Consider the following 20,173-nt stretch of genomic DNA (forward strand, 5'->3'; position numbering starts at 1 on the left):
TGGTTATAAATAAATATTCTTTACTTCTGAATGAAATACACTAATTAAATTGCTCAATTAACACCAATAATGTCCTGCCTATCTACCCATACTACAACCCTCTTCCTTCCAAGTCAAATACCTATCTGCGGTTCAACTGCCAAACACTCAAATACAAAATTCTCAACCCCCATTTACTCAGCCAATCACAAACCAGCCTGCACCAACATTCTATCTCACTCATTTCCCCCTTCCAACACTCACCGCTTACCTTAATCATTCTAACACCCACTTACCATAAATAACTTAACAAAATGCATACATTTTTACATAAAAGTGTGGAACATCCTATCTCCCCCCCTCCCTACACAGAACTACAGTATACTTGTCCCAAGGAGAATACACAGTGTGCAAATGAGAGTCAACTTTTCTGTCTTTGGGGAAGAAAGTCCATGACTATCTGTCTGGAGGTCTGGGAATAGTCTATGGATTACATAGTTCAAAATGCAAGTGCACAACGTCCATGCTCAGCCAATCTTGTCCATGCAGAATCACACCTCACAGTTCTTTCCAAATTACTCACAGCCGCTAATGCTCTCCCTTCTCCCGATCTCAAAGTCCTTACAGTAGTCATGCAATCTGGAACATGTTGTTTTTATCCTGGAAGTTGTGCCTGGCACTGCAACTTAAGCCATTTCTTCCACATCCTCCCTTGCTATGGCTCAAACACTTGGCACTGGAACCAGCTGCCTCTGTGTTCTCTTCTCCACATCAGCGCTCAATGGTCCATAAGCCCAGAGAATTTCCATCCCCAAACATAATAGCCTAATCTGTTCAGGGCCCAAATAATATTCAGTCTTTTTGGACTGCTGAATAGTTCCACTCACATGTTATCAGCTTGTGATTCAGGAAGATAATAGGATGTTTTATCCATTCTTGTTCCTGCAAATGCACAGCTATGAGCCTGGAATCCAACGCCTCAATGTTCCCCCCCAAAAAGGGCTGGTTGACATCTGGAGCGATCAGTAAGACCCTGACACAGGACTTGTTTCAGACTCTCCACAGCCTCTTGATATCTGCTGCTCCAAACTATTTTTGCTAACCCCCTCTTTTTAATGGGAGATTGTAAAATGACAGCTATGTCACCAAATTTCTCTGCATGCACATTCACTATCTCCAACCATATCAACTGCTTTAGACCACCCTTTAGCTTACTTTCTTGCAACAAGTCAGGTGGATCTAGCTTGCTACTTTCAGGGAACAAGATTAATGGTAGCCCCTTGAGTTCCCTTCCTCTGCATGTTTTTTGCATGATGTTGTGCAATATTTCTCTTTTTGCTGGTTAGGGTGCCCAACTCTTTTCTGCCCACAGACAGCCCCTTCCAACTGTCCTGTAGCTTCGGCATTTCCATGGTATATAGGTCAACACAAAGTCATTCATCACAGTTGTACCAAAGCCTGAGGAGCAATTCATATTACAGTCTTAGTAGATATCCATTAGATTAGCGGTATTCAATTTTACCCCTCAAGGTGTGAAACAGAAATTGATTAGTCACAGCTCCCCACAGTACATATTTGTATGCTATATGGAGTGAAATAAAGATTCGTATCCATCTCACGGAGTTCAAGAAAATACATGTTAAACGCTGTAACACATATCCATTAAAACAGCAGCAGTATCGTTTAGAATATATATACAATATTTTGTTAAGCTGATTTAATATCTCTAATGTTTTAAATACATTAAAATACAATATTTTGTTTTATTTGCTTTAAAACGCTGCCAGGTGTTCTGAATCTATTGAGTCAATTTGGCTATAAATTTAAATAAATGCTAGCTTGGATCCACAGGCATACTGCAGAAGCAGAAAGGCATTTCTACATGAGCAAAGCAGCCTCCCTGAATTCTGAAGATTTCTCCACCTCTCTCCAGCCCCCCATGTCATTACAGAGAGTTCCTCAACCTTTATGAGTGACTTTAGGGGACCATGGAGCTGCAGTGGGGGGGGGACAAGGAAAACCCCACTGTGTGAGCAGAGTTCTACTTGCACGTCTGTTGATCCAATTCTTCATCTGAATTAGAACCAGTATGATTAAAGTCAAGTGTGGAATAATAATACAGAAGTAATAAGAAAAACTAAAGCAGTAAGCGATTTTAACGAAATAATACTTTCCTTTGTAATTTCCTAGACCACAAAGGGTAGCTGTCCCAACGATCATCATTCACAATGGAAGTGGTCTTTTGCCTCAGTGGCTGTCAGATGAACCTAGTAGGACAAAACCTTATTGCTATATATAGTTGATATACCTTTGTTATACCCTTTCTCCTTCACACCTCACAGTTTAGCCTTGGCTGAAGTAATCTGTGACTTCAGTGTGTTATTTACTACTTAAGGTCTATATTAATTAAGTACCTACCCAATAAAAACACCTTCTCATGCAAAAGGTCATTGACTTTGGAAACACATTGCTGTGGCAACAATCCACCTGGGCTCTACTGTTTGTACTTTGTTCCGTATTGAATATAGGTCAATGGTAGCTTCCTAAGCTTATTTTATCTGTTTGTGAGGGGTTTTTTCCCTTCAGAATAAAAAGACAAGACATTTTAAAGAATCTGAACCCAGACTACAGTTCTTGTGCATGAATGATCAAAAATCTAGCTGCAGTCAGTCCAAATCAAAGCCTATTTCCTGACACTTAACCTTTTCAATAAACCATTTATGCATGTTCTCTCTTTTTCTCTCATATATACCATACACTCACAAAGTACCATAGGATACTCCAATTATATTTCGAACAGACCCAGAAGGAGCAGAGAAAGAATATTAGAGAGTGTTTGATATGAATTAAATAATGCAGAAACAGATGGTGTCCAGTACACGTGTGCAGCAACTACAAGATTCGCCTTGTAGCTATAGCAGTTGGAAACAACCTTATCTGTTTTGGATCTGCTCTGACATTCTGATTCAATTTGTTATTTGAGTCCCAATCTGATCTGTTAAATCCAAAGCTCTCTTTCATGTCATTGAATATAAAGGGGAATGTGAAAATAGCTGTAACTTTTTTCCTTGTCACATAAGTGGATGAAATTTGCAGGTAAATATGCCCCTCCTGGATGGATTAAGTGGGCAAAATTTCAGACAGATCCATGCAGGAGTTTTCATTTAATGAACCTTTAAAGTTTTTTTTAAAAAATCTCTTCATTTTTTTTGCCATAATTAGTTGCAATTTTAAGGCATTGTAACCCTTCTGAGAGGATGAAACCCATCAAATTTCATAAAGATAGACATGACAACTCCCTCACAAGGCCAGACTATCATTTGGGCTGGGAAAATATGAATCACATTGTCTCCCCTAGGTTTTTTTGGGTGGTATCAGACTCAGTTTGAGAACTGGAGACAGGAGGGAGGTGCCCCTATGGAAGAAACTTAAAGTGCAGAGAAATAGGTCGAGGGGATATTGTACTAGGTAATCTTACCTAAGATTTAAGAAAAACATGGAAAGTCTGGTTTTTCTCTTCCCTCCCCACCCTTCCTGGAAGTGTCCTCCATCAAGAAGAAAAAGAGAGAGATAACTATGGTTTTTAATTGTTCATTAGGAAAAAGAATTACTGGGAAAGGAGCACATCATCCCAGTAGTTTAAATCCAATACTTACACTGTTCATACAGGCACAATCTGACTTGGGAACATGAGGCCATGACCCATATCCCATTATTTGGGTTATATACAGAGCTGATGCACATCCCTGGTATCCAGGTACTAGGGGGTTATTCACATATTGCCCTAAGTCAGCCTTTCCCAACTAGTGGGCCACCAGATGTTGTTGGACCGCAATTCCCATCTTTCCTGACCATTGGCAATGCTGGCTGAGGCTGATGGGAGTTGTGGTCCAACAACATCTGGTGGCCCACTAGTTGGGAAAGGCTGCTCTAAGCAAACCATGCAATCAGCACCCCCACTCCCAAATCTCAAGAGCAGATTTAGGCTGAGGTTTTTGGTAAACTGGGAAACATTTTGCCACTATATTCTGTTTAATGTTTTTTAAACAAAAGCATAATTGTTTGTCCCCTCTAGGATACACACCTTAATGTGGTGAGGGGGTTTGAGAGTGTTGAAGAAGCTGAGAGCAATGCCCTCAGGAGTTTAGACTAAGAGGCTAGACTCCTAGCAGGGGCACCCAAGGTGGAATGGTCAAAGCTGAGATACCAGACTAAGATGGATCCAAACTCAGAGGAAGGCAATGGTAAACCACCTCTGAATACCTCTTACTACAAAAACCCTATGAACAGAGTATCCAAAATGCCACACGAGAAAGTACTGCAAGATGAGACCCCCAGGTCAGAAGGCACTCACCACGCTACTGGGGAAGAACAAAGGACAAGTACGAGTAGTCAGAGCTTGGAAAAGTTACTTTTTTGAACTACAACTCCCATCAGACCAATCCAGTGGCCATCCTGGCTGGGGCTGATGGGAGTTGTAGTTTAAAAAAGTAACTTTTCCAAGCTCTGCAAGTAGTGCTATGACTAATGACACAGCTGGGTCAAAGCCGAAAGGAAGCCCAGAGGTTGATGTGCACAGATGCAAAAGAGAGTGCGGAGTTGTACAACGCACACAATAGGAAGATGGAATGTGAGAAGCATGAACCAGGGAAAGTTAGAAATTGTCAAGCAAGAAATGGAACGCTTCAACATTACAATACATGGTGTGAGAGAACTAAAATGGACAGGAATGGGACATTTTCCATCAGGCAACTACAAAATATTTGATGCAGGAAATGAGAAATTAAGAAGAAATGGGGTTGCTTTAATAGTGAGAAGTGATGGAACAAAAGCAATTAGGAGCTATAATGCAAGGTCTGAGTGAGTGATATCAGTGAGATTAAATGGGAAACCTATTAACATAACCATCATCCAAGTCTATGCTCCAATGGCAAATGCAGAAGAAAAAATACTTGGAAGAAACAAATCATCAGGAACAGATGACATACCAATAGAGTTGCTACAAGCTATGGAGATTGAATCTGTCCACATTTTGACAAAAATCTCTCAAGAAATATGGAAAACTAAACAATGGCCCACAGACTGGAAGCATTCAATATACATCCCAGTTTCAAAGAAAGGGTATCCCGAGGAATGCAGTAATTATCGAACTATTGCCTTAATATCCCATGCAAGTAAAGTAATGCTCAAGATTCTACAACAAAGGCTCTTACCATATAAGCAGTGAGAAATGCCAGATGTCCAAGCTGGATTTAGAAAGGGAAGAGGCACCAGAGATCACATCGCAAACATACGTTGGATAATGGAACAGAGCAAGGAATTTCAGAAGGAAATCACCCTGTGCTTTATAGATTATAGCAAAACCTTTGACTGTGTAGATCATGAAAAACTATGGAATGCTTTAAAAGAAATGAGGGTGCCGCAGCATCTAATTGTCCTGATGTGCAACCTATACTCTGGACAAGAAGCTAATGTAAGGACAGATTGGTTCCCCATTGGAAAGGGTGTGAGACAGGGGTGCATTTTATCATCTTATTTGTTTAATCTATACGCAGAGCATATCATACGGAAAGTGGAATTGGACCAAGATGAAGGGGGTGTGAAAACTGGTGGGAGAAATATTAACATTTTGAAATCATCCCCCTATTTTACATTTTTTTTTTGTAATTAAGATGTTGTGTCAACCGCAGGATTTACATTTGTCCATTATATATTATGAAAAAATAGTTATCATAATATAATGCAAAAAAATTGGCTATCAATTACCAAAGGTTGGTATTAAAGAGAATTATTACTTTGTTCTTCAAATGGCAATATCAAACATCTTAAACATGTTGTATTTTAACTTGCATTTAAGAACATTTTCAGTATGAACACTATTGAAATCTGACCTGTTTTTCATCACAGTTTTGAAAATCCATTAGTCTGTTTTTAATCAGACTGTTGTGGGCCCATGTGATAGATTGACCTTCTCTGAAGACAGTCTATCACAGGGAGCAGTGGAGTGCTTGGACCAGTGAAGTTCTATTGACCTGAATACATTCTAGCCTAATGTTGGATTTTATTTGTTTTGCTAATGAATTGGTTATTTTGGTGTTTTCCAAAAAGCATTACACAAAAATCACCCTTCTTTGCAGCACAAAGACTGTGCTTGCTGTTTATTTCCCTCTCTATCCCCCAACCCTAAAATTATGAGACAAAACAAATAGATGCACGCGCGTGTGTGTATGCATGTGCATGTACATACATGTATTTGTGATAAATATTTAGGTAGGAGGGAAGAAGATGATACACTATAGTTGCAAAAGGTATAGCTGTGAATATATTTCCTGCTTTTCCTGTAGTTTGTTCCGCATCACCCCACCCCACCCCTTTGGCCAAATCTTGGTTATGGCGCACAGACTAAATTATTGCATGAAATCTACCAAGTCCTAAATTGAGGATATGATGTAGGCTCACGTCTTTGAGCTCAGCTGTACTGTGCATTGAACTCACTGTGTGGTCAGGACCAATTTTGATCTAAATGAACTGTCCCTGGGAAAATGTAGTGCATCATTCTCAAGTTACTGTTGTTAATTTTTGCAATACAGTTTAAGTATAGGTCTGTCTTAGATAAAAGCTATAGATTTTCCCTTTAAGATTTTGGTATATTAAACAGGATATCCTTAATCCTATGCTTAAATATTCTATTTGATTTTTAATGGTACATTCTTAATAGGCCAACCAGTGATTTCTACTGAGTTCTTGAATGCAGAGTATGTTATGCCCTGCTCTCTGTTTGTCCCTAACCTTATTAAATTTAGATTAGCAGCTCAATGCAGTTCCGAAACAAAATTCTGTAGAAGATAATAAAAGCAGCTGCTATGGTTAAATTTAACAATTGAGTAGATATTAAAATAGCGAAGCAGATATAACATTCAGGAGCTATATTTACATTCATAGAGTTACATTTCACAAGCTCAGAATATGATTTGTGTGACCACTGAACTGTACTGTATTGCTCCATAACTTTGGTGCTTTGGCATAAATAAATTGCTTATGTGGCTGGAATAAGAAAACAGGTATAGAAACTTTTTTTTCCTGCCAAATGCCCAACTACTGACTACATAAGCTAAATTGAAAAACCCTTTCTATAGTCAGAGATTCTGACAGCATTACTGGCAGAGGCTGTGGATGAATCCTAGGGAATACCAGGATTATGATTTTGTCTGTCTGGAAGAACCACTATGGACTTCTGAATCTGTGACAATCCCTTTGAAGAGCTGAAAACACATGGATCATTACATCTGAATTTTCAGGCAGATGGAGGGGCTCTAAGCTAAAATACACATTGAGAAAGGCTGCTTAACAGCATTCTTGAAACTGGTCAAATTTTAGTTATGATGGCACTTCTTTGTGGGTTAAGCCAATATTTCCAGATGGAACTAAGTAAGTTTAACAGTTCATGCTGCAATAATCATAATAAAGATATAATTATAATTATCCCATTTGTTAGAATGCTCACAGTTGTGTTTTCTAGGTTGTTAGCATCATTATGCTTCTTGTGGTGGATAAAAAGTGGCATTTGCCATAATAAAATGGTTATTTATTGGCATTTAAATAAAACAAAAATTGAGAAAATTTAGGAAAACTTCTTACAGATTGTTTTGGTCTATACAGTAACATCTGTTGAAAAGTAATTTGCAGAAAATTAATGCTAGTACAAAAGTGTGTTGTTTCAGCAAAAATATAGAACAATGTGTATTTATTGTGGCATTTAGCTTTCAGAGAGAGGGATCCAAAAACCCCTGCTCAATGAGTTGGGTATGCTGAAGGAGGCTTTAGGCCACACAGTAAACTACAAAATACATACAAGAAAGTTGGAATATAGCAACAGGGATCTGTTTCTTGAAACATTGTCAATCCCAGGGCATACCGAAGTCCTTAGGTGCACATAAAATAGCTTGCTGGAGCCTGGCTATTGGCTCAGGACTAATGCACTGTGTGCAGCTATATAAGAATGTTATTTGTTTCTTGTTAAAACGAGATGTAACTTTCACATTAAGGGAAATGTCTGTACCATTTTTGATAAATACTTTCCCTAGAGATTTCTTATTTCAGAAAATCAATCAATCACATATTTCTAAATAAGTTGTTTTCAAAAAAGTTTTTAGAGTTCCTAAAATACAAAACAATCTTTCTGATATACTTGTCTTGGTGTGTTTGGTTCTTCCAAATAAAAGCAGACTCATTAAAACAGCTGCAGTTCAGGTAGTATTTGGGAGAACTAGTACAGTAATAAACAAATAAAAAAGATGTTCAGCTCAGTTTCCACTTTTAGATAGGTAGCCTGAATATTTTACAAAAAGCTTGCCGACTTTTCTGGCACAATCCACACAAAGTTAAGCAGCTTGTCAACAATATAGAAAATTATATCTGTTTTGTTTTTTAAAGTTGTCTCTCATGCATATTAGCTTGTTCTGCCCTCTAATTTATGATGGGCAGAAACTCACACAAACTTCATATCCAGCCCCATTGGATCCAGAATCATTCCTATTGCTCTGGCGTGCTTCCTTGTTTCCATACTCTGTCATTCCTTCCTTTTCTCCCTTTGCCCTTCTTCAACCAAGAAGCAGCAACAGCAACATATCTTCAACCATGGTTCTAGAAAGAACAAATCCCTTTCTTCTGTTGCTGCAACAAAAGTGCCTCCCCCCAATGAGATTTCAAAGTACTGCCCTTTGCAATTGCTTAGTAAAGATTCTTGTCAGGAAGATCAATCTACTTCCTTTTACATTCTACTCACTTCCAATATGATTCATTAGGGAAGGGATTATTTTATTGCTATACATACTAGGTTCTGGTAATTTAATCACATTTGAAATTATATCCAGTTTTGGATTAATTGGGTGCTTAAAATAAAGGTATTTTTACTCAATTTACTGAAGAAAAAAACACACAAATCTAATTTGCATTATATTATGCATCCTGGTTGCCCTGTTTGAAAAGGAAACATGCCTTGCTTGATCTTTGTAGCCTGTTCATTCAATTTTTAATTAACTTTTTATTTTCAGGTCTCAGTAGATTTCTCTTATAGTTAAGGAAACAATAAGCATTTTCGCTGGTAGCTGATTGAGCACCTAGAAGTTTTGTTGTCAGTAATGAAATACTATGTAGTATAGTGGCTGCAGGGGCTACTTTGGCAAAGTGTCAGATTTGTGGGTGGGTCAAATGAGAGTACACCAGAGCCAGGAAGACTGTTGTTGCCCAGGTAAAGTTTCAGCCTAAATAGAAAAGCTGTTTTATAGTTCTTTCTGCTTAGGAAGCCCAGTGTCCAGCTTCAGTGGACGAAACTAGTCTAGAACATAGAAACACTTTACTGCCCCTGCAGATACTCCAAACTGTAGTCCTAATCTGAAATATCTTTCTAATACATACACATTTCTTCATAATAGGTATTTTACAAAATAAAGATTACTAGGATTAAATACCTTGTCACATTTTGACATATTTAAAGCAGAAAGTAAATGCTTATCCATTTCCAGCTTTCAGCTCTAGCAGTTGAAGCTACTGGCCAACTATCTGATGAAATACAAAACAAGGGATCTAGGCATATAGTCCTTGGTTTCAACTGTGTTTCTTAAATAGTCGTTAATATATTAATGTCTAGACTCTAAGGAAAAAAAGTATGTCCCTGCACTCAATATTAGGGTTGCCAGGTGTCTGGTTCTCCTCCAGAGACTCTAGTTTTTTGGGGTCCTGTTTGGGTCTCCAGGTGAGTCACCCCAATATCCAGGCTCTTATTTAAAAAAGAAAAGAAAGCTACGTTTCTAGGTGGTCTGGTTCAGGAGATGCACCAAGACATCAGCTGCCCCAAGACATCAGCTGCCCCTGTCTCAACTTCTGTTAAATGAGCTCATAAATGGCTGCTCTAACCCTGCCCTTTCATGTTTGTAGCCAATAACTGAAGCCAGGGTTGTGATTGACAAGGGATTTGTTGACCTCAGGCAATTATTGGCAAAAAGAGTTAAAGACAGGTATTTAAAAGCATTCAAAATAATAAAACCAACAATGAATTAAAAACAGATAAAAAACATAATAGCTTCTATACATGCCTGGGTAGGCTTGCCTCAACAAAAAATGTGTTTAGCAGATGCTGAAAAGTGTCCAATGAAGGCGCCTGCCTAATGGAAATAGGCAGGGAGTTCCAAAGTGTAGGTGCTACCACACTAAAAGATTGGTATCTCACAAGTAGAACAAGTACTGTGTGGCACCCGTAACATGGAAAGCACACCTTGAACTTGGCATGGTAGCAAATCAACAACCAGTGCAGATTTCAGAGCAGAGATTATATGTGCTGGCAGGGTCTCACTCGTGTCAGCAATTGTGCCGGAGCATTCTGCACTAACTGCAGCCCCTAGGTAAGGTTGTGCTGCATGGGAATTTCTGTGACCTTGGTTGACTGGCTGCCAGGATTATTTTAGTTTTGATTTTTGGTTAGGAATCATGACTGGTTGTGGGATGCTGAGTTTTCTGCCTTACTTTGAAGAATCTTGTTGTGGTTGGTATGGTATATCACTGTCTTTTGTTTTTCTTTTTCTATTTGCATTTCATTTACCTTTAACCTCACTCCCTTACATCCACAGAAGCAACAACAGTGGTTCCATACACTCAGCTCAACCCCCTTAAACCCCACTGATGATGCATCTTGTTGATTGCATGATGGTTTGTTTCTTGCCCAATAGTGGTAAAGAGAATTCACATAGTGGGAAGTGTGGCTGTAATCGCTGTTGTTCCCAAGCTACTGCCTATGAAGGTAGACCACACCGTGTGTGTTTTCTCTCTGTCAATTATTACTCACTGGAATTTGGTTGGTTGTCACAATCCTAACCGTATCTACTCTGAAATAAATCCTATTGAGTTCTATGGGGCTTAGTCCCTAGTAAGTGTGTTTAAATTGAAGCCTTCAGGGACATCCATCTTTACTCCTGAGTGTTCCCGTCTAACATCTGTGCAACACTAGGCTCCATTTTTCCTACAGAGGCTTTCTGGTGACTGGCCTGGCCTGAGGGCACTTAAACCCTTCTTGCCAGAAGCATGTGGGCTAGATTTACTGTTCTTTACCCATGCTTCCTAAGGAAGTAAGAAGGAAGGCCCATGACTTCAGCTTGACCGTGAACATCCTCATTTAGCTAAGATTTCTATCTTAATTTCCAATCAGATTTTTTTTTTAGTGGAATGCTCCAACCAACTGTGATTGATGCTTAACATATAATGCTTAATGACATCACTAGGGCCCACCCCTGAACTCTCAGGATTTGGGATGTGTCTGACCTGGCAACCCTACTTAATATCTATTGCTACCATTACAAATATAGACCCTCAAGATATTTATTATTTTAGAATTTTGTGTCAGTTCTAAATCCCGGTATATAGTGTGTTCTCAGTGATAGCTCTATAAAAATTATATTTATCATTCTGTGGTAAAATCATCAGAGGACATTTGAGCTTTTACCACCATATATAAAAAAATATTGATAGAATGTGAAATCACCCTAGCTTGAAAGTTTTAAAATTATGAGACTTCCGGGAAGGATTGCTTAGCTTGTGCCTGCCTCTGAGACGAGCTTTTTCAGTTTTAAAACCAGCCAAAAGGTTTTTTTTTGACTGGTAAAAACTTTCTCCCAGGCAAGGGAGAAACGAAGAGATTATCCACAAGCTTCGTTGTGTTTGTTGGGGGACTTGAATTCATTAGGAACGAAGGACCTGCCAGCAATGTCGGACGGAGCCAGGGAATTTCAAGCAAGCTCAAACTGATTAAGCAAGACTTTTTTTTTCTTTAAAGAAAAACGTATTCTAACAGGCGAGCATTCTTCTATCTACTCTTATCATTTTGTTATCGTTACAGTAAAAGAGATTTGTTAAAGGATCAGCAACAAAGAATCCCTGGGTGAGTTATAACTTTCTCTCATATACACGGCATTAAGTAGGAAGAAAATCGAAATAGACTATCTTTGTTTTTTATTGCAAAAAGCTGGCATGGAATTGAGCATTTTAAAGATATAAACGGATGAGGGGCAACTAATCTAAAGAGGAAATCTGATTTTATGACATTTGAGTATTATCTGTCTGGGACTATTTTTTCTGGTCTATTTTTTTTTTTTGACGAATCTGCTTACTTTTTATGCCACTAATTTTTTGGATGCTGTGAACTAAATTTGTTTTGCACTTTTGGACACATAAGAGATAAGGCGGTTTGTGCTGTCTAGAGGGTGATGTCAGCAGGCTTGGAGGATTAACTCCTTTGTGACTGGAAAAAGAAATAAACTGTTCTTTGCTTGGGAATAGTTAAGAATGACAATCAAGAAGGTGGCTGAGACCCTGGATGTACAGGAAGGGGTTCTCTATCTAGATATGTTTCAGAAAATAATGAATGAGATTAAGCTGGTGAGACAGGAGCTGAGACAGAGCAGACAAGAGATGAAAAGTGAATTTGGCAAAATGAGACAGGAGCTGAAGGAAATTCAGGATTCTGTGAGAGGGGAGGTGGATGAGACCAAAGATATGGCTGGACAAACAAAAGAAGATGAAAGAAAAATTAAAGGAAAGGTTCAAGCCCTGGAGATTGGAATAGATATATCAAATATGGATTTGGAAAAAGATTTGGATTTTATGGCTGTGATGGATCCTGGAGACAAATATCACTGTTTGGAATTCAGCGCTGTCCTTGAAGGAATTGGTGAAGAGATTAGATATAAAGATATCAACGGTTCAAAAAAATTCCTGGATTGGAAGGATTTGATGGAACTTGAAATGGAGAAAGTTTACAGAATTAATTCCAGATGTGTGACAATGGAAAAACTCTTGGGAGATGTGATGGTGCATTCTGTGGAAAGGAGGAGCAGAGATGCAGCTTTACAACAACATTTCAGCGGTACATTTGGAATTGATGGCAAGGAAATATTTGTGATGAAAGAAATTCCTATCAGACTTTTATTATATGACTATGACTATGACAGCAAAATTATTATGGGTGCAAGGATGGAGATGGAAGATGGATTTAACACTGAGAATGGCTATTGAAACTACTGGACCTAGCAGACTTGATGAGATGGATTAATTGACATGTTTATTTGGAGAAAAATCGATGGATATATTTCTCAAGGAGTGGAAGCCTCTCTTTGACTTTTTGCGGAAAGAATAAAGTAATGTTAATGAAATTTGATGATTAATTAAGATAACTACTGGAGGAAAGTGATTTTGTAATATATTAAGAGACAGGTTTGTTATATATTATAGACCTATAACTGATCTGCGACAAATCGGAAGTCAACATTTTATTTTATTGTATTAGTTATTAATTTTTTTTGTTCTGTTTTTTTTTTGAAACTTTGAATAAAAATTAATGATAAAAAAAGAAAGTTTTAAAATTATTATTATTTTTACAAACTTACTATTTTTATTGGATAATCTGCTGACGTAAGTTTTACTCAGTAGAAGCAGTTGTTCATGCTACATTTCTGCACTTGGTGTTAAAAGAAAAGAAATTAAATAATTTTAACTATGGCAAATTTGAAACTATGTATTTAGGGATGCCAGCAGGATTTCCTGGGCCTGTTACACTGTATGTAGATTGGGCCCCTAAATTCCCACCCACCACCCATCTTCCTGCAATCCATTGGCAAGCACTGCTTGCTTGCTTGCATATGTGTGTGTGTGTGTGTGTGTGTGTATAACAGATTTGTAACGCCCCTTTCAGACTTTCTGTCCTCACAAGTCATTTTACAATAGTTATAAATAGTTGAAAACCATAATTATATATTTATTAAATAACATTTAAACATTAAAATAACATTTAAAATATAGGAGCAGCTCAAAATCTTGTGCAGCTTGAGTGAAGCAATTCTCAGCCTAACCTACCTCACAGGGTTGTTGCAAATACAAAAGGGGGGAGGACCCAGGAAGAAACGTGATGTGCAAATATATCATGTCATATTCACATATAGTGGGGGGAGGACATGCACAAGGGCTACTCCCCAATGCTTTAAGTGCAACATTCTACAGCTCTGATATTTTATACCAAAAAACTAACAAAAAAGCTTGCCAACACACACATACAAACACACACACACAAATACTCTGAGCATATGCCGCTTCACTGAATCAGTTTTCAGCCTAACCTACCTCACAGGTTTGTTGGAAAGACTCCATATACACTCACTATAGAGATGCAAAAATATACACCCCATAAAATAGTTTATTGTCAAACCAGTTGGTCATTGAAGAGCATTTTCTAGTTTCCTACCAAATAAAAGCAGCAACACCTAAGTAAGCCCTGCCTAATTGTTAAAAAAAAAGGATTGGAGGGGGAAAGAAAGATTTGCAACACAATCCTTTGCTATGTTCACTCAAACGTCCCACTGATTTACAGCACAATCCCAACCATGTCTACTCAAAAGTTAGTCCTATTGAATTCAATGGGTTTACTCCCAGTTATGCAGGATTAATACTGCAGCTTTACTCCCAGAAAAGTGAGTACAGGATTAAAGCATATTGGGAACATTTTCAAAACAAGCTCTGAATTAGACCAATAAACTGCCCTCTTCACAAGCCCAGGAAAATTGAAACAGATGTTCCTTCAGGTGTGTGGGGCCCAAGTCATGTAGGGCTTTTCAATGTCTCCTGCAGTTTGAAATGAGCTTGGAAAACCAATAAGAATTGCTTAAAACTGACATATGCATAAGAGTATTCGCACATTCATTGTTTTTAAAAATTAACAATATTCAGATTCAAGTGTTGTAACAGCCATCTCTCCATATTTCTCACAATACCTGGTATAGCCTCCCTCTCTATAAATCCACAAAACAATTTATTACCTTCATCAGTTACCTTCTCAACAAGTCAGCAAAAGCATTGTGTTTTATCCATCCCATTTGGAGCTGTAAGCTTGACTAGTGGCAGCGTATAGCTCACACTGTTGATGACAGAACACATATTTAGTGGGAATAATACTATGCAAGTATGTTGCATCTCCCACATGGTATTGGGATTATATTATACATTATGAGCTGACTCAGGTCTCAGTATAATAATTTATTATTGAGAGAGCTTTATGCTTTATAGAGCAATCTTACATCGAGGAAGCCAGTGTAACTTAATCCAGTTGAATTTATACCAGTTTAAAGTACACCAAATCCTAGCTGTATTCAGAAGCCTTTGGGAAGGGAGAATACCAGCTCAGCCGGCAGAACCTAGTAGAAAGAAAATAAAAACAGCAAAAAGCAGAGCTATTATGTGTTTTACCTGCTTAATTTACACCAGGATTGGAGATCATATGGCCAAACTGAACGTGTAGAATATGGCATAAGTCCTCCTACCCTCAGTCCTGTCACACACCCAGAATGCCCCCTTTTTGGAGACTTACACCTGTTTAACATATGCCAGTCTCAGCTGAGCTGGTTGAGCTGGGATGAGAGACTTATGCTGGCATAGTGCGGTTGAGCCAGGACCTACCCAGCTCAGCTGGAGTTCCACCATAGCCTAACCCCTCAGCCCAGCGTAAATACCTATAGGATTATGTTCTAAGTTAGCACAAAACTATTGTTATTTTTTAAAAGCCCACAGATGGATTCTGTTCTTGGCTATGCTGACGATACCCACACCAGCACTTCATTGCCTTGGACTATATTGTGTAGCTGGGTCTTACCCTAAGGCACTACAACATGGCACAAAGCCAGTACCTATGAATATCTCCATCCCACACAATGCAATAACAAAAGGGGCAGTACCCCTTCAGCAGCTAAAACTAGGTATATGATCAGTCTGGTAAAGTTACAGCTATCCGTTTATAACATTTGGCACCAGGATGTTGCTAATAATCTAATCACAAGTTTAATCATTCATTTTAAAAATGTCCTACCTTTGGATTGATGGCAAACATTTTATAGAAATTGTAAACTTAAATGTCTTATTTGTGGGATCCAATGGAAGTCTAGCATTAGCAGATGATGGTTCTGTTCACTCAGTGGAATATCTGATTTCCACCTCATCTGCAACCTTTTGCATCACATGAAGCTCCATTTTGATGGTCCCATTACTTGCAGGAGTTAACATTTTAAGAGCTTAAAGGGTTATAGCAGAAAGGAGGGGGCAAGAAGCCCCTATTATGTGAATGGGAAAATGTTCATAGTTCTAGGATCCAGGCTATTATTTCATTGATATATTTATTTACTTGGATTTCTAGTCCCTTTTCAGGTTCACATGAAACCTTTAGATAAAATTATGATACAACACCATAAAATCTAAATCTTAAAAAAATTCCCAGTTAACCTATGCAACTTTTAAAATCCTTACAATAATATAATTGTGAAATTAAAATATTTGCTGTTTCCCAAGTGTGTATATGTTTTCTACTTCAAGTAGTAGAGAGTGGCAGTTAGCATGCTGAAGGAAGAACTGCAAGTGACTCAAGCAGTGGACGTTGAGTGCTTCAGATGGGCTTGGGAAGCCTAAGAGGAGGTGAGAGCTGTCATCATTGGCTAGAGATGAGGAAGGTCTGTGGGAAAGAGCTTGTGTCTCTAGAGGAGTCCCCTTCAGGATAATTCTGTGGCCAAGTATCAGCACGATTGCTGAGAACCTGAGGCAACAGCAGTTGCTGGACCAGGGAAAAGACTGAAAAAGTTCTATGGGAAGCTGGACAGACTTCAGAGGGAAGACATTTTAGATCTGATTGGAAGTTGCAAGTATAGTCCTCATTGTCCAGTTGATGTGTGTTAACTGGAGTGGAGTGTTATAGGAAAATTGGCTTTAGGTTTGAACAGGGGAAAGAACTGAAGCTTGCATAACTCTCTTAAAGTGACAGGAGTCCTACTCTCTTAAAGTGACAGGAGCCCTATACTGTATTTGGTATGTCAGCAAATAACAGTCATCATATAATGCATTTCTCTAGGCTGTTTGGTCCTGCGTTTAGCCGTAGCTACCTGGTGGTTAAACCAAGGATAAAAATAAATGGTACTGAGATATATTGGTGAGTAGTGGAAAGGGAGATTAGAGCAATTCCCCCTTCCCTGTTCTTCCTAAGAGTTTAATGATGTTACAAGGCCCTATAACTGACATCTGTTGAATGAAGTGTTTTTACACCTCCAGTCTCTCATAATGCTTTGTATGTTTCAAAAACATCCACAGAGTCTCTAACACTGAGCCTTAAAACTTTTTGTCTTGCAGAACAGCCCCCAAAGACAAATTTACAGTGCCCAAGTCATTACATTTTTGAAGGAGAGGCTCTTTCATCCCTTTACCTCAAACAGTCCTACATTATAAGATCACTCATTTCCTCCTCTCCACAAACTTCACGAAGATTAGTGTCAATCCTCCCAAACTTACACAAATTACTCCCAAGAGCACAAATGTCCTGTCAAAATTCTAAATAGACTGACATTTCAGCCATCCTGTCAACTTGAAAATCCCAACATCTTCTAGTGATGAACAAAAGGAAAATACCCTCCTACCTGTTGAATTCTGAGCTGCACTTTCTGATGCTTTGGCTCCTGTATACATAGATAGCAAGTAAATCTCACTCCAATCTAAAAGTATAATAATGTTGAAATAACTGTGACTCTTTGAAGGAAATGGCAACAAAAGAACCACAAAAGCAACAGATTTGTAAATGTGCTACGCAGAGTAACTATTTTAAATGTGTTAGGAGCCACTAGCAATTTAAAATGGGAGTGTTTGAACCACTGAATAGAATGTAATTGCGAGTGAAGGGGCAAAATAAGACAAGGACACATCAGCTTGGGTTGAACAAGGGCCACTTTATTAAACTATACAAAAACACCTTTTAAAGTGACCTGCAGAGGGAAACCTAGGTGCGGAACTATCTATAAGCAAGCATCTTGCCATACCCCTTCCGCCAGCCACACCCAGTAGGTGAGTAGGGGGGCCTTCTCAGGTCACCACCCCCCGGGGCCGCACAACCCTCGGGTGGATGAGTTAAGTTGGCCCCAAAAGCAGCCCATATCCTGCCCTCAAGCCGCAAAGCTCTGACAGACAGGCCTCTGGAACCGCCAATCACCTCCAAAGGTGCCTAAGGGGGCCACCGAGCTGTCCTTACCTATTTCCCTTTCCACACCTTCCCGCCACAAAAAGGGGACAAATCTCTATTTAGTCCCCTTTTACCCACTGCCAAGAAGCACCTCTCGCAGACACCTCTGCAGGTCTGCCAAAAAGACGTTACCTGCATCAGACAGGTAAACGCCATCAGCCCTGTACAGTTCACCCATCCAATGCTGAATGCAGGGTGTGAAATGTTATACCGGTACAACTCCCTTCCATGGAGACATGGATCTCCCTTGGATCCGGCCACCACCTCACCTATCCTAAAAGCTCCAAAAACCAGCATAAGGGCTGCCGCCTGGAATAGTCTGGCTTCATAGCTTGAGGAGCATACTGTTTTTCACTGGCCCACCATACTCAATAAAATATCCCGTGAGAAAGGGCAACGGGGATCGAGGGTGGCAGGGTGTTCTCTAGCCCACCCAGCTAACATACGGCGGACTCTGAAGTCCCTGGAATAAGTGGGGAAATCATCAGCCTTTACCTCAAAGTGCTTGGACTGAGAGGCCCAGTCTCCAGCCATTCACTAGGCAATCCCAGCAGGTGACTCACTGAATAGGGCACTCTGGTGCATAGCCCTTGCCGGCCCAGAAGTCCTGGGAAAAACCCCTCCTGCATTCTGATAGCTGTTGAGCATGCTGGGGTGACAGACCAGCTTATGGCCATCTTTGGCTCTGCTCCCCAATCTCCCAATGTGCAGTTGCACAGCACAGCTGAACCGCTCCACCTGAGTCTACCTTACCATGCCCCAAAAGAAAACGTTAAAATCTGGGCACTAGAGGACAAAGGAACACACAAGGGCCATAACCCTACCTAAAATGGACGGGAGAGTTCCCAAGCCTCACTGCCTATAAGTCCAAGCCTGCAGCCAGCACAAAACCCCCGATGCATCCACAGACTTCCAGTTCTACCTCCCAGCCCTACCTAGAGATGCTATGGACCTTCAGCCTGCAGTTCAGAGGCTCTAGCCCTGAACTATGTCACGTAATTCTACAGCAAGTTAGTTAGTTCTTCCCCAGGAGTGGGAAAACTAGACCAAATGATTTGGGCAAGAATATAAAATGTAACCTGCAGTTTGGCTCTAATTTCTTGATCAATATTTGATCACAACAAGCATTAAATTATTATACAGCCACAAACCTGAATCTGTAGTAAGGCTGTGGAAGCCCTGCTACGACCTCATAAACCACCGGAAAAGACCTCTAATACCTGGAGGGCAGACAAGAAACACTTTCTTGGCCTAACTGTCATGAAACCCTTACTGACTGACCACATGAGTATGATTGGTGGTGAATTAGGTGGTATGCCCAGGAAGGTTAACACCGGGCAGGATGGTCCATTGACACAGCCATTAAGATGAACCAGTTACATAGCCATTCCATAATCTGTGACATCAGGTGCTAACATGCATCCAATTTTATTTTTTTTACCCTCTCATCCCGACAGCCCCTTCAAGGAAGGAGCTGAAGCGCTCCATGCGAGAATAGAGCAGCCTATATGTAATGCTCTACCTCATAGAATTGACCAAAAAGGCAAAAACCCAGCAGCTATAAATCCCCTTGTATCCCCACAGTAGATGAAAAAACAGATTAGATGTCATACATTCGCATAGGCAGTGCATTAACCAACTGGTAGGAAGACATTACTGATTGCCATTGCGTCTATGCCCAAGACAAATTTAAGAGTGCAGTCCCTTAAGGCAAGCCCTGAGACTACAATATGGGATCCAGAAACTGAAAGAAAACCCCATAACAAAACAAACCTCCCCAGGAACTGGGCAGTCTGCAAGCAAGTTCCCAGTACCTCGAGCTTAACAGGGGAGGAACGCTTTCCTTGAGCAGCTACTGCTGGGTGCTTCTCCTCACTGCTGTGAGGGCCACTGGCCTCATATTTCCCTGTTTCACATAAAGAAAGGAAATAATTTATGAGTAAGCACACTTTCCCAGCCACCATTTTAGTGCAGCTAACCCAGTTCCCCAAAGCACAGATACTGGAGATATGGTGCTGCCACCCATATTTGGCCGACTGTAGCGGCCTCCCCCTTGTAGGCTTCCAAACACCTATCATAATAGATGTCCAAAATGCAAAATTAACATCCTAT

At 39.7% G+C, this 20,173-nt stretch overlaps 1 protein-coding gene and 1 long non-coding RNA gene across 3 annotated transcripts in view; one reads left to right on the forward strand and one right to left on the reverse strand.

The window, feature by feature from the left end:
- The window catches only part of GRIP1 (glutamate receptor interacting protein 1), a 606,542-nt gene that overhangs the window by 368,050 nt on the left and 218,319 nt on the right, over window positions 1-20,173 (forward strand). The gene's annotated exons all lie outside the window — the stretch shown is intronic.
- On the reverse strand, window positions 1,802-15,347 carry LOC133389982 (uncharacterized). Its single transcript, XR_009764252.1, has 3 exons — window positions 15,262-15,347; window positions 14,835-14,932; window positions 1,802-2,246 (listed from the first exon to the last, which is right to left on the reverse strand). It is a non-coding gene; the product is annotated as an uncharacterized LOC133389982 (long non-coding RNA).

This window comes from Rhineura floridana, chromosome 8, assembly GCF_030035675.1.
Source record: "Rhineura floridana isolate rRhiFlo1 chromosome 8, rRhiFlo1.hap2, whole genome shotgun sequence".
NCBI classification, from domain to species: Eukaryota; Metazoa; Chordata; class Lepidosauria; order Squamata; family Rhineuridae; genus Rhineura; species Rhineura floridana.